This window comes from Taudactylus pleione, unplaced genomic scaffold, assembly GCF_031769625.1.
Source record: "Taudactylus pleione unplaced genomic scaffold, aTauple2 ptg000390l, whole genome shotgun sequence".
Classification (NCBI taxonomy): Eukaryota; Metazoa; Chordata; class Amphibia; order Anura; family Myobatrachidae; genus Taudactylus; species Taudactylus pleione.
In genome coordinates this window covers 1,694,841-1,709,693 of record NW_028284791.1, presented here as the reverse complement: position 1 = coordinate 1,709,693, position 14,853 = coordinate 1,694,841, and the positions used below count along the sequence as shown (strand labels likewise).

The 14,853-nt window shown below is 42.2% G+C and overlaps 1 pseudogene; it reads left to right on the top strand.

Moving 5' to 3' along the window:
• Positions 1-12,885: 12,885 nt before the first annotated feature.
• Positions 12,886-13,830, top strand: LOC148507635 (odorant receptor 131-2-like; annotated as a pseudogene).
• The last annotated feature ends 1,023 nt before the right edge of the window (positions 13,831-14,853 follow it).

Here is a 14,853-nt window from a genome sequence, read left to right as displayed (position 1 = left end):
CCCCGGGAGCCCTAAAACCTAACCCTCCCCACCGCGCCCGGCTTACCTGCGCTCGTTATGCCGGACATCAGGCTCCCGGCATAGGTCTAATGACAGGCCTCGGGATTTCAACACCTGTCATTAGTACCTTGCCAGGATTAGACAGTCGGGAAGCCAGCAGTCAGCATTTAGACTGTCGGCTTTCTGACTACATCTCCTTTCAATGGCCGGTTGATCATTAACAGAAGTTTGCAGAAACATTTCTCCCCAGCATCTCTCTGCTGTAATTGCGGTCAGTGATTTCCAACATCGCTAGCCTCCAAAACATCCCAATCCTTAGAGAACGCTGATAAATCTTTGGCTCCATCAATATGTCCTTGCAACAATGCTGACCTGAAGTTAATTTTTATACTCTATTGTCGCAGTCACCCCAAACAGCACATCATGGTTGTCCATGTCCCGTGCGACTCGGCTTGCGCCGTCTGTTTTGCATCTTTTTCACTGGAATGTGTGTCTTAGTCACAATGCAAGAAAACCGCTTCAAGGGATTGCATTGATTCATTTGATATGCGACACTTGTATATCCGTGTATGACCCAGTCCCACATTACAGCGATAAAGATGCAAGAAAAGGCTAAACCACTCAGCGCAGCTCACTCGCGTCAGTCATCTCACGTAGATTGGCGGATTGAGACTAGGTGTATAAGGACACATCTATATGAAGAAACTCATTAGAAGTCTCCAGCCCAATAAGCTTTGAGACTTCTAATGAGTCCTCACTTGTGACACACACAAATTATGGAGACATTGTGCAAAAGTTGTCCTGTCCATCCGCGCTCCCCACTGACTGTGGTTTTAGTCCAGCAAATTTCAGGCAGCAGTTCCTTTGTAAGAGGACATTTTTTTTTTGCTCTCCCTATAGCCGTGAGCTTTATTTGATGCAAGCCAGTCAAATTAGTGCAGCATAACACTGTGTAACGTAGTAAAAAAATGTAAGCTATTAAATTATAGATCTACTTGCCTATTCCTTCTTTCTGTTATTATTCTCTTTACCAGTAATTCCAAAATTATTTGTCTTAAATGTAAATTTTCCAAAAAAATTAAATTTTTTCAAATATTAAAAAAATATAGCTGGTAATACAGCCAACAGTCAGACATTTCAGAATTGTTTCCATGTGGGTATATTCTCTCTGATGTAAATATGTAAGCCCTGTAGTAGATTGATATGCGTTTCTTGGCCATACTTGCCTGCTTCTTCAGAGGTATATAATAAATATTAGCTAACAAAATATATAATATCACCAGTCATGCCAATAATTCAGTGATAAATATCCTACTGCTTTAAATAAACTACTTTCAACTGGTGTGATATTCTACAGGTGGTATAATCTTTCAAGCAGGCCACAAGTCTGTTTAATTGCAAAATTATAACCTACGAATGAGAGTAGTTATACAGATATAAGACTCATCATTGGTAAAACAAATAATTACCACAAGATAGGTGTAATTTTTCACAATAATTTAACAAAAGTGTAAATATGGATACATAATATTCTGTAGAATCTAATTTCTAAATATATATATTTCACAAAAATACATAAATAAATGCACAGAAAATTAAACAAAATGATGCTTTAAAGGCAAGATCTTAAATGGGCTTATAAATGAAAAGCCATAATATAAATATGCTTTAAGGTGAGTGTGTGGTACTTAAATTGAATTAACACTTCCATAAATATATATGCACATATCATCCATTGTAGAAATAAATAAATAAATAAATAATTGCAGTTATAAACATAGTAGAAATAAATTTCGAAGCATGAGATAAGCGTTTTAAAAGGCAAAACACAGAGGACCTGATTCATGCGCTCGCAAGTGGGTTGATGGTTGTGCATTGCGCACGTGCGGTGTGTGCAAGCCCCGTAGTGAGTGAGAAATTCACTTGCTCTGGGGATTGCTACAAACGGGGAAGCTGTCGATGTTGATTGACAGCTCGCCCCGTTTTGTAGGCGGAGTGGGGGGGGTGGCTGGACAAATGGAGTCAGTCTGCCGTTTGAGGGCGGCCCTACTGACATCACCAGTGATGTCAGTAGTGAGCTTCCGGAACAGCTTCTATTAGAGCCGGAAGCTCACTGGGGTTTGCGGCATATGAGACCCTACCACAAGGGTCTCGTCGCAAGCCTGATGGTGGCGATGGTCGCGACCATCGCCACCATCACCTGGCCGCTCGCAAAAGCTGTGGGTTGTCACCCACAGCTTAGCGAGCGGCCAGGAGGCCAGCTTAAATAAATAAAAAAGCGGCCACCCTCATTGATAGAGAGTGGCTCTGAATGAGGTCCAGAATTTTAATTAGAGATAGGCGGTTCGGTTTTGCTGAAAACCAACCACACCCGAACTTCGAGGTTTCAAGTCAAACTGTGGGCCTGATTCAGCAAGGATCGCTGATGCAATCATGGCAGTAAGGGCGTACGCAGTTCTGCCACAAAATTATGCAAATGACTGCAATTGTAATGCCACCACAGCACAACATAAAGACGCCCATTTCCATTTACTCACATCCCTAATACCTTGCAAGTGTGCGAAAACATCGGTACCATTGGAGCCTCACGCACAATTAAGGCAGATCAGACCGCACTCACAAACTGCTAAACTTCCTGTCAGTATCTAGAGCTCAGGCTGCGCATGCCGTCACAGGGACTTATTTATGCACGCCACTGTAACGGCGTTGAAGTGCACTGGCACGCCTGCGTTCACCCGACCATCCCCCCCGTCACCACCCACAAATGGCACTTCCTGTCAATCACTCTGCGATGGGTCTGCGTAGTCATTGCGATTGCAGACCCAATTGCAGTGGCTGTCTCGCATACTGCAATACATATGCATACGTAGAATGCAACAATCGTCTGGGTGCGTGCTTTTTTTCACTTGTGATCCTTGCTGAATAAGACCCACAGTCTCTACTTAGATCACTTGAGGTCCTGAGTGTTAAAGAAATCAGAAAAATTCTGATTATGTAAGTACTTAAAAAAAAAAAAGAAAACGGGCAGATATTGGGAAACAAAATACAAATTTGCACCTGTCAGGCAATATAATATGGATTAAACATACATTACATCACTAAGTTATCACTCAGGTGGTATATCACTCAAGTGGTATACAAATACATGAAAATAGTTACATAAACCACAACTTCAATAAAAAGCAATTAACACAGTTATATTGCCACTTATATATATGAACTCCAATGTAATCAATATTTTGTATTCAGGCCATATACATTGGGTAAATAATTCAGATGCACGGTTAGTATATTAGTAACCAAATTCCACTGATTTGGAGCAATTGTAACTGTGCCACCTTGTATTAAGGGGAATCGGTATGTAATGCCTCCTTTAGGGGTGCCTAATCCTAACTTTCCCCCTGGTGCCTAACCTTAACCTGTCCCCAGGGGTGCCTAAACCTAACCCCCTCTCCCCGCACCCTAAACCTAACCCTCCCAGGGGGTGTCTAACCCTAACCTCCCCCCTAGTGCCTAACCTTAACCCCCCTCCCCCTAGCCAATACCTAACCTTCCCCAGAGGGGTGCCTAATCCCAACCTTCCCCCTGGTGCCTAACCCTAACCTGTCCCCAGGGGTGCCTAAACCTAACCCCCTCTCCCCGCACCTTAAACCTAACCCTCCCAGGGGGTGTCTAACCCTAAACTCTCCCCTAGTGCCTATCTCTAACCCCCTTCCCCTAGCTTAACCTTCCCCCGGGTGCGGGTGCCTAACCCTAAGTCCCCCCCGGGGAAGTTTAGGATACCTAACCCCCCCATCCCCAGGCTAAGTATTATACTTACCCATCAGAGGACGATCGAGATGGCGAGGGTCAGTCTGCTGGCATCAGGATAAAGATAGGCGTTGGCATTTCAACACCTATCTTAAGTCCCTTGTTTGATTTAGACTGGCCGCATTGCGTCCCCCGGTCTATTAACAACATACCGTATTAAGGATAGTGCTTTTTTAGTTGGTTGCCTTATATCAATCATTTACTCCATAAAAAAATATAAAATAGCAACCAGGACATTTCACAAATGCGTAGATGTTAACAGCAACATGTTTTCACCGAGTGGCCATCGCCCCAAATGATTGAACAACATCCCTATACGACCTTTCAAAAGACTCAGAGCCCAATTCACTACAGTATGTAACTGCGATTACGCACGCACTTGGGTGATTGTTGATGTGTTCTGCACATGTGTATGCATCTCAGTGCGCAAACCAGCTATATCGATTGAGACTGCGATCAGAGAGGCTATGCAGACCCATTTGTGGGTGGTAATGGGGGGTGGATGGGGAAATGCAGGCATGCCAGTGAGTTTGCACACCATTGCAGGCACGTGCATAAATTATTCACTGCAATGCCCTACGCAGTCTGAGGTCTCATAGCGTGCGTGGTTAGTGGCAATTTCTGATTTAGGTCAGGGATTGTGCAAGTGTGCGAGAGGCTGCGATGGTACTGATGGTTTCGCTATTCTGCTAAACGTTACGGAGGTGTGTAAGGTAAAGTGGGCATCCTTATGTTGTGCTGAGATTGCATTGTAATGGATTAGCATACTATCGCAGTTGAACTGTGTGCGTACGCAATATTGCATTCCGTAGTGAATTAGACCCTCGGATGGAACTGTTCACAAATGATCGACTACAACAAGCAGGGTAACGACCTAAAAAAAATAATTTCTTGAGAAACACTACAAAATGGATTTAGTAGATAAAAACATTCTGAAACACATGAAGAGCAACAAGAGAGGACCTACTGTACTAACTTGCAACAACATAACTTCATTACACAATATAACAAGTCTTCTAGAAGAATCAAACAGATCATAAATAAGCACTGGCACTTTCTGGTGCAGGATGAGATACTATAAACAATACTACCGACCCAACCAATAGTAGATTACAGAAAAGCCCCATATATTAAACAGCAGCATGTGAAAAATCTCATACCATCAACAAAGTAAATACAAACCCACTTGTGAATTTAGATTAATGCCAGTGTTCCACCATTGTGGACAGTGGACATGATTCAGACCCGCTCGCAAGCGGGTCGATGGTGGGGCATTGCACACACGCGATGTACGCAATGCGCGTGCGCAAGCCCCAGAGCGAGTGAGAAATTCACTTGCTCTGGGGCTCGCTACAAACGGGGTGGCTGTGTTGATCGACAGCTCGTCCCGTTTTGTAGGTGGGGAGGGGGGAGGCTGGCCAAACAGAGGCATTCCCGAAGAAATGCCTGCCATTTGAGGGCGGCCCTACTGACATCATTAGTGATGTCAGTAGTGAGCTTCCTGCTCTATTAGAGCAGGAAACTCACTGGGGCTTGTGGGAACGAGACCCTACCACAAGGGTCTCGTCGCAAGCCCGATGGCCGCGACCATCACCTGGCTGCTTGCAAAAGCTGTGGGTGGTCACCCACAGCTATGCGAGCGGCCAGGAGGCCGTTTTTTTAAAAAAAGCGGCCACCCTGATTCAGAGCGAGTGCTCGCTTTTTGCGAGTGGCTCTGAATCAGGCCCTGTGTACATGTTGCACACCAAACATAAAATCCATTAATAAAATTATTTCAAACAATTCATCACATGGCATACCAAAGGAGTAATTTATGTCTTCACCTGGCAATGTGGGTGCAATATGTAGGGCGGACAATTAGACCAATTAAAATCTGCCTAAGAGAGGACATCAGAAGCATAAGAAATGGATATGAAAAACACAATCCATCTAACCACTATAGAGAACACCATCAACAGGAACCTACTACTCTCATTCACGGCAATAGACATAGTTACACAAAATTGGAGAGGAGAAGATTTTTTGAAATATAGCATATCCAATATTGTTATTATATATCTGCCATATCAGATGTGGTCATTTCATTTTTAAAAGTTCCTCATCAGGTCTTTGTTTGGTTTTTGTTTTATTCCTGTGGGATACTTGCACAGATTCCAGACCGGAACATGCTGCTGCGTTAACTACAAACTTACACATTGTGAGTAATTAATTGATTATTTCACATACGTTGCTATAATACAGTTACCGGTGCCCTCCATAGGTAACCCCAGCAAGGAGCCCCAATATAAACTTCAGAAGGACGGTGACACTCGGACCACATACTCAGCACAGCGACAGGTAAGAATCCAACGTTTCGATGATACTTATTTCCTCCTCATCAATTCTTACCTTATACCATTCCCCACACCACATGCACAACAGCAGCATCCAGGACTGAATGGAAACAGGCACCCACAAGAGACATAGGGCCTGATTCAGAGCCAGACGCTATTTGCGCTCGCTCGTTCAGAAAAAGGGGCCGGCTAATTAAATTGAGCGCTCGCTCTTTGTGGTCTGTTGACGCCTCTATGTCTGAGTGAGCGAACGAAACATTGCTCGCTATTTTGTAAAGACGCCCCCTGGCCGCTCGCATCCTATGTCATCTCCGCTATTTATTAGATTAATCAAGTACATCGAAAGGCGTCTGAACTAGTCGCTATTCTTGTGGAGGGTTTTCCTACCACAATCATGCGAACAGTTCAGGCTAAGAAACAACCAAGTGATGTGGTCGATGACGCTGCTTTGTTAATTATGCACACCCTTAAAATGCCCGTTTTGACCGTTTGGCACGCCTGCATTCGGATCTCCACTCCCCGTTTTCAAGCACCTTCCCCTGTTACCACCCACAAACACCTCATCCTGTCACTTAAATTAGCAGGCACTCGCTATTTTGCAAGTGCTCGATTTCCAACCGCAATGACTGGTTGGTGCATGCGCATTACGACCCATACGCATGCGCAGTTGTGTGAACATCACTCGGAGCGAACGAGCGGCCGCTTATGAGCGGCTCTGAATTAGGCCCATAATTCCACAGTTCCTGTTGCCATAGTGACTAGAACCACACAGCAGAAACAACACATAATACATTGCACAAAAATGATAGAGGACACTAGAGATGAGCGGGTCCGTTTCTCTGAGAACTGGACCCACTCGAACATCCAGATCCAATGCAAAACTGAGCTAGGCTAAATGTTTCCCGCGTGACTCGGATCTCAAAACAAGGCAAAACGTCAACCTTCCGCTGTCGGATTCTCACGGGTTTTGGATTATATAAAGGTCCCTGCGATCGGTGCCATTTTCACTCCGGCTGTAGAGAGAGAAGCTAGCAGACGTGTAGTCAGTCACAGTCAGTCACTCAGTGTGTGTGTCCAGTCGGGGTCTTGGCCTGAAGGCTGCTGCTGTGTTGTCCATAAAGGGGCTTAGGCTGGAGTATATAAAGGGGGGGGCTTCCTTCAGTGGGTGCTGCAGCTGCTGTGTCACTTGTCCTATAAATTAACTGTGGCTGCTGCTGTGTTTTTGTCCTGTCCATCAGGCTAGGGCTGTAGTCCATAAAGGGGTGCTGTGTTGTCAAGGGGGGTGCTCTGTCAATTAAGGGTTCTCTTCCCCAGTTTAAAAAATAAAAGTGCTTTTTGTGTGTGTGTGTGTGTGTGTGTGTGTGTGTGTGTGTGTGTGTGTGTGTGTGTGTGTGTGTGTGTGCATTAGCAACTTAGCTGCACTATTATTGTATGATGACACTACCGCAGTTTATCGTCCATGTATTTGTGACTCTGCAGGTGGTCTGTCCACACTTGGCAGGGGTGCTTTGTTGTCATATCAAAAAGGGGTGCTGTCTGTGTTGTTCATCAAGGTGCTGCTAACTCATTAATAATATCAGTATCAATCCACAAAAATAAAAAAAGGATATTTTTTGTGTGTGTGCATTAGCAACTTATCTATTATTGTTTGGTGACACTGCCGGCCAGACCGCAGTTTATCATCCATGTATTGTGATACTATAAGTAGTAGCGCAGTGTATTATTCTAATTCATATATAATTAATCTTGTGACACTGTAAGTGGTAGTGCAGTCTAATATTCAACTTTTCACTTCTTTCCTCAATTGTGAATAAATGATTAGTCTACACGCTGACTACAAGACCACAACTGAGTGCTAAATAACATACATTATATTATATAAAACATAATGAAATCACTTCAAATGGCAGCGCAGTGTGTTATTCAGAAATAATTAATCTTATGACACTAAGTGGTAGCACAGTGTTTTATTCTTATTTATAAATAATCTTGTAACACTAAGTGGCAGCGCAGTGTGTTATTCTTATTCATAAATAATTAATCTTGTGACACTAAGTGGTAGCACAGTGTTTTAGTCTTACTTATAAATAATCTTGTGACACTGTAAGTGACAGCGCAGTAAATTATTAGTTTCTTATTCATAAAAAATCTTGTGACACTGCAGGTCACTGATACCATATTGTATTATTTAAAAGGTACAAATTGACGTGTGTGCTATATCCCACTTCATTGTTGTTTGATGATATGGAGAACGATCAGTTGAGACTTAAGAGGAGAGCAGGAACCACATACTAGTGCTGGAGCTGTTGCTAGTGCCTCTAGTCATGACGATACTAGTCCATCTACATTATCTACTAAAGCCGATGCTCAAGGGCATACAGGGCATCTAAAATCAATAACCAATCTTTTACAGTGGTAAAGAAGAAAACATCAAAGTGAAAATTAGCTGCAGAAAGATATAAAATGGACAGTCAGTTTCACCACATGAAGTGGCAAGGAACGGCTAAGGCTGGTGGTTCTGCCTCTTATGATGAAGCACAAGTGAACATGCTTACCATAGAAATTGAGGATACTTCTATGGAAGTGCACCAGGGTGAGCAGTATATTTGTGTAGCTGACGCTAATAAGGATGTTGATGATCAGAATGTTGTTGATGAGGATGTTGTTTGTATTTATATAAATTAGGCACCACTGGATGAAACAGTTGTTGCCTATGATAAGGAAAAGCCCATTGTCATGCCTGGGCACAAGACAAAAAAACTTGGTTGTGTTGACTCATCAGCATCACCAGTGATTTTTTGGGGGGGAAAGTTTAGTTTTTTCTCAGCAGATGCACTTGCTTGAGAAACTGAAGAATAAACCACCACTGCATCATGTGCCATTTGAGCTGACAATTTGATTACCAACAGTTTTTTGCATCTCTTCAGACCTGTGTCCATTGGGAAGAAAGACACAATGTTTTCATCCCTTCTGGGATGAAAATCCAGTCCCAGCAGCAGCAGGCATAGTGCTCAAGGAGCAGAAGGGCAAAAGCTCGCTTGATCTTGATTTTCAGAATGAATACAGACTGTGAAAGCGGGGCCTCACGATCCTTCTGACTTTTTGGGTTTTAAGCAGGAGGTGTCAGAAAAGTTACCCAATGACACAATGTAAGCCTTAAACATTAAATCTTAAATCTTGCATTTGCTGTATTCAGCATTTTGGAAGCCACTAATTAAGTTTTTTTAATATCCATGTACAGGTTGGAAAATACTTTTCTGGTGAAGGGGAATCTTTGCAAAGGATTTGTTTAACAATCAATTGTTTTTAAAAGCACTACTAGTAGTTTTCCTGGTCCCCTTCTGGGATGAAGTAGCAGCAGCAGGCATAGTGCTCAAGGATTCTTCTGGGGCAAGGAATGATATGAATGAATAAAATATTTTTTGTAAATGGCTCCCATCCTCCCCTCCTTTCCTCCCCTCCCCCCTCAAAAATTTGGTTTAGAATAAAAAAATGAAATTAGTTACTAACAATCAACCCTTCCTGTTCCTGCCTTCAACTACATACATTCTCCAACTCCCTCAGGCTTCTGTAATAATAAAAACATTTGTTTCCTGATGTGCCATGTTGGAAGTTGAACTGCCACATGTTTGTGCCACACAGTGCTGCTGCCTAGCTTAGTCAGCCAGCTAGCTTGGTGCAAATTTTGGGCCTAAACTGGATGAAAACAATATTGTGAGCTGTGAAGTGGTCAAAATTGACTGAAAATTAATGTAATTGCAGTTAATAATACTGTAGGAACAAAGAAAAAAACAAATTATGTGATTTTAGCAGATTTTAAACATTTTTGCAAAAAAATCCAGATCCAAAACCAAAGCCAAAACATGCAAGGAGTGGTTTTGGCTTAATCAAATCTAGATCCAAAACACAAGGAAAAAAAATCCAGATCCAAAACCAAAACACGGGGGTCGGCGCACATCCATAGAGGACACACATATGTATAATTGCATAATGAAGAAGTCTGAAAAATGTACAAAAGACAATGCAGGTGCAAATTCTCATTAAGCCCTCTTGGGGCCAAAGTGTCCAGCTGGTAGATCCAGCATGTTTAACATCTTAAAAGTTTTAAGGACCTATCACCGCCCCTAATGGACTCGGGATATGGTCAATAATGATATACTTTAAAGTCTAAAGATTGTGACCAGCTTGCATGAATTGACATGCTACCGGCTGGTCAGTCTTTCCTGTGTCAATAGCCAATCTGATAGACAAGTGATGCAGCACCATATGCTTGCGTATGGTCTTGTCAGTTTTAACTATGTATCCTAGTCCACATGGACAAAGGATCAGGTATACAATTAACTTAGTAGTGCAGCTTAGTACACATCTAATAGAAAATATTTTGCCACTACAAGAGTGACTAAAAGAGGTACCAACCAGCAGATAATGCCATGCACCATGTATCAAGTTATTAAGTTTATTATGTGATGTCGTCCAAATCCATCCAGTGAAAGGCCAAGAACAGGCTCCTTGGGTCAAAGTTCTGCCCAGTAAACACTGACGTGAGGACAGACTGGGACCCAAACCACTCCATTAGGCACTCCAGGGCAATTGCTACCCCTCTGTGAAGATTTCATCTAAATCCATCTAGTGGAACACCCAGACCAAGTTTCCCAGGGAAAAGTTTTGCCCAGCCTAGACCAACAGGAGGTCCATCCAGGATCTCAACTCCTTAGTATATCTTCTGGAAACTCAACCCTGTAGAATGTCTTCTGGGATTCAATGTTACCACTCTGTGAAGATTTTGTCCAAATAGATATGAGATAGCTAAATACATAGATAGATATGACACATACATATAGAGAGATAGATAGATAGATAGATAGATAGACAGACAGATAATTTATAAATAGATAATAGATAGATAGAAATATAAATGTATCTAGCTAACTATCTAATGTATATACACAGGGGTAGTAGTGGGATTTATATATGTCTACTATTGTTTTTTACAGTGGAACTACATGTGTCAGCATGCCTGCCTTTTGGCACTTGTGGAACTGCATTACTACACTGTAAAAAAAATAGTCAAAAGATGAGAGGATACACACCGTAGATTTTATAATTTTATCACACACCTTACACATTCACAAATACTTACCTGCTGCCAGATGTTTGGTCCCCTAGGCCAAGTAGAAATCCCACGGCATTACCTGTGGAAAAAATAATCCGATACTCACCTGCCTTCTAGCATCCAGGGGATCTTGGCAAAATAACAAACCAAGACCATGATCCAGTTTGGACATGTAGCAATGCATGTAAATGGCTAACAGAGTGTCCATTATTATGTTAATGAAAGGCTCTTGCTTGCTTTGGGGGAAGGTACTTGATGCACTGTGTCTCACTGCCAGCCAGCTCTACTTGGCATGCATGTGATCCCACAGCTCCTGGAGCTGGCAGCCTCCGCAGCAGGGACAGTGCTGACAATGCCGCAAGTATGCAGCATAAAATGCACAGTTAGTTTGTAATCCAGAGACACATCTTTGTGGGTTGAGATTTGTAGTTCAGTGATGGTTTTATTCACCACTGTTCAGACCACACTACTAGTTCCTATGACATGTCATCACTATGTGAGCACCGCACACCACTTTGTACAATGCCGCAGTGACTGACGCTTTCCTGATGCACTGTGTCTCACTCCTGGCTGGCTCCACTGGGCATACACAGGATCTCACAAGCATCGTGTGATCCCATGTGCAGCCCTCGGCAGCCGCCAAAGCAGGGACAGTGCCGGCAGTGCTGCAAGCATGCAGCATAAAATGCACAGTCAGTTTGTAATCAAGACCCCACTACTAGTTTCCAAGATATAAAATCACTACAGTATGTGAGTGCCACACACCACTTTCTGCAGTGCAGCAGCGACTGGCACTTACGGCTATGTGTTGAGTAGAGACATGTTGTACAAGCTCCTTGTAGCACAACAGTGCCGATATTGCCACAAGTGTATGGCATAAAATGCATAATCAGTTTGTAATCCAGAGACACCTCTTTCTGGGTTGAGACATGTAGTTCAGTGTTGTTTTATGCACAGTTACCCAGACCCCACTACTAGTTTCTCTGCATTACTCTACAGTATATGATTTGCCCACCTGTCAGGGCTTGCGGTTCTATTGTATTGTATTCATTAGTGCCATACTGTATCCATCCACTGCAGTATTATTCACCACTGTAATGGAGCACTGGCAACCCTGTGGTGAAGCTGTGTATTGCATGCCGTGGGTGTTGTCAAGTCTCACTGTGCATTATCACTCCATGCTGCGCTATTCTCATGCAGCCACTTAGAAGCCTGTATGGCACGCTATGAGCAAAGATGTACCCAGATTCATCTGTAATTTTAATAATGCCTGCAATTTGCTTCTTGCCTTTAAGGTTATATGGAAATTTTACATGTATTTTTCTGCTTTCCTACAGTAATAAGGGGATAAGTGTATTAAATAAAGCTTTAAAATTGTAGCAACAAAGTAAAAAGCTATCAGTAGTGGTGGCTTTCTGACACTTAGCTTGGCATGGATAGGAAGCAGAGTGTAGCACATGGAAGAACTGAGATAACTGTAATTTCCGAATTCTTTTGTACATGTCCAATGAGTATGTCCAAATCACAAGTAGATAGGTAAAATGTAACTTTATTCTAGACTGTTTGTTCACCTCCATGTTTCCATTTCTATTTTCAGCAGAGAACACCAAGCAACATCAGCTCTATGATATGTCCAACTCCACCCAGCTCAGTGGCAACCAGACAGCACAAGTCAACAAGACCACACATGCCATAAGGATAGCTGCTTTAGTAGTGATGCTTTCCCTGTTCTGCATCTTCTTGTACTTCATGTGTGTTATACTGAATGCCTACTTTACCATTGCTCACGTCCGGGAGAACCCTCGCTATATGCTATTTATCCACATGCTTGTTATTGATGTGGTATATTTAGCTGTTTCATTTGTTCTCTTTACCTTTCTTATGTACTTGGTGTACATGCCTTTGCCAATTTGCTACACAGTTCTCACCTACTCCACATGTGCATTTAGGATTACTCCGTACAATTTGGCGGTCATGTCTTTGGAACGCTATGTGGCCATTTGCCATCCATTAAGACACGCTGAACTGTGCACCACGCAGAGATCTAATTCTGTTATCGTAATCATATGGACAGTGGGGATCATTCCGCAGCTCGTCGATTTTTTAGCATTTAGCGTTTCTGTAGAAAAACGCGTCTTTTCATTCAATATCATCTGCAACTGGCCTGTATTAATAGTGAATGAGGTACAGGTAGTCTTAAGAACACTAACCACCATAATTAGCTTTACCTCGGTTGGACTGATAATCACCTTCACGTACATCAAAGTTATGCTGGTTGCTCGGAGGATTTCTTCAGGGAAATCTGCTTCTAAGGCTGGAAGAACTGTCTTGCTCCACGCATTTCAGCTCATGTTGTGCATGTTGTCTTTCACTTCTAGATATATTGAAAACTATTTGACACCCTATTTTTACTACACACCTTTAATTAACTTCTTTCTGCTTATGTGTATTCCCAGATTTATAAATCCATTAATTTATGGAGTTAGGGATGAAGTTCTTGGTAAACATATAAGAAGTGTGCACTCATCATGGAGGTCTAGATCTTAAACAAAGTCAATTTGGGGAGTCATGTAAAATAATGTAGACCTCATAGTTTTTCTTCATTCTATCACTCAACCTCAAGGCCAAAAGTTTATTGCAATAGTTCTCAAACTTGGTACTCAGGAACCCTGACAGCTCATGTTTTCCAGGTCACCTGTTTTTTAAACTTGACTGTTAGCAATGAATACACCTGAGCACCACCTAGGTGGTCTGGAAAATGAGAACATTTAGGTCCTAAGAACCACATTGGAAAAACACTGATTTATTGGATAAGAAATAAAGTGATTGGTAAGAGTTCCCCATCTTTAAAATGATACAGAGTGAATTGGGGAGATAAGGCCCCCACACACTGTATGATTATTTAAATGTAAAATTCCAGATATCACCAAGTATATCCAGGAGGTGCTCCTAGTTGTGTGAACAGTAATTTCAGTTCAGTTTTTTTCTACAGATACAATATCTACAGGATCTTCTTTTCCATTCAATTCCACAGTTTGAACCTCAAAAGAATGCATAAAACAACCTCATAGTGTGAATCAGTCAAACTCTTAACAGAGAATTGCAAACTCCAATCAAACTTAATTACCGGGAATAATGGTCTACAATGTAAAGTAGACAATCAGATATTTTCATGCAGTCCCCGTAGGAAGAACTGCAGTCATCCATGACACACCAGGTCTTTTTAGAACTCCATAATCATTCCATATATAAGGGATGAAAACAAACCTCCAATAGTGTAATGATGTTTAGTTAACATACAGAAAATTTCACAAACAAAAAGAATAACAGATAGACTCTTACCAAGCAGAGTGGTCTACCAGTGTAAAACAAGGCAGACAAATGTCGCTAAAAGGGTAAAAGTCCAGGCATCCCCAGAATGCATTAACCATCTACCAGGAAGGGTCCAATACAATCCAAATCACCACAGCGCCAACGCGTTTCGATACATACAATTTGTATCTTCCTCAAGGCATATAGTGGTGGAGAGTGTATGACCCCATATTAATATGGTAACCAATTAAATCCCCAGTAAGACCTAATTCCAGAAATAGACCA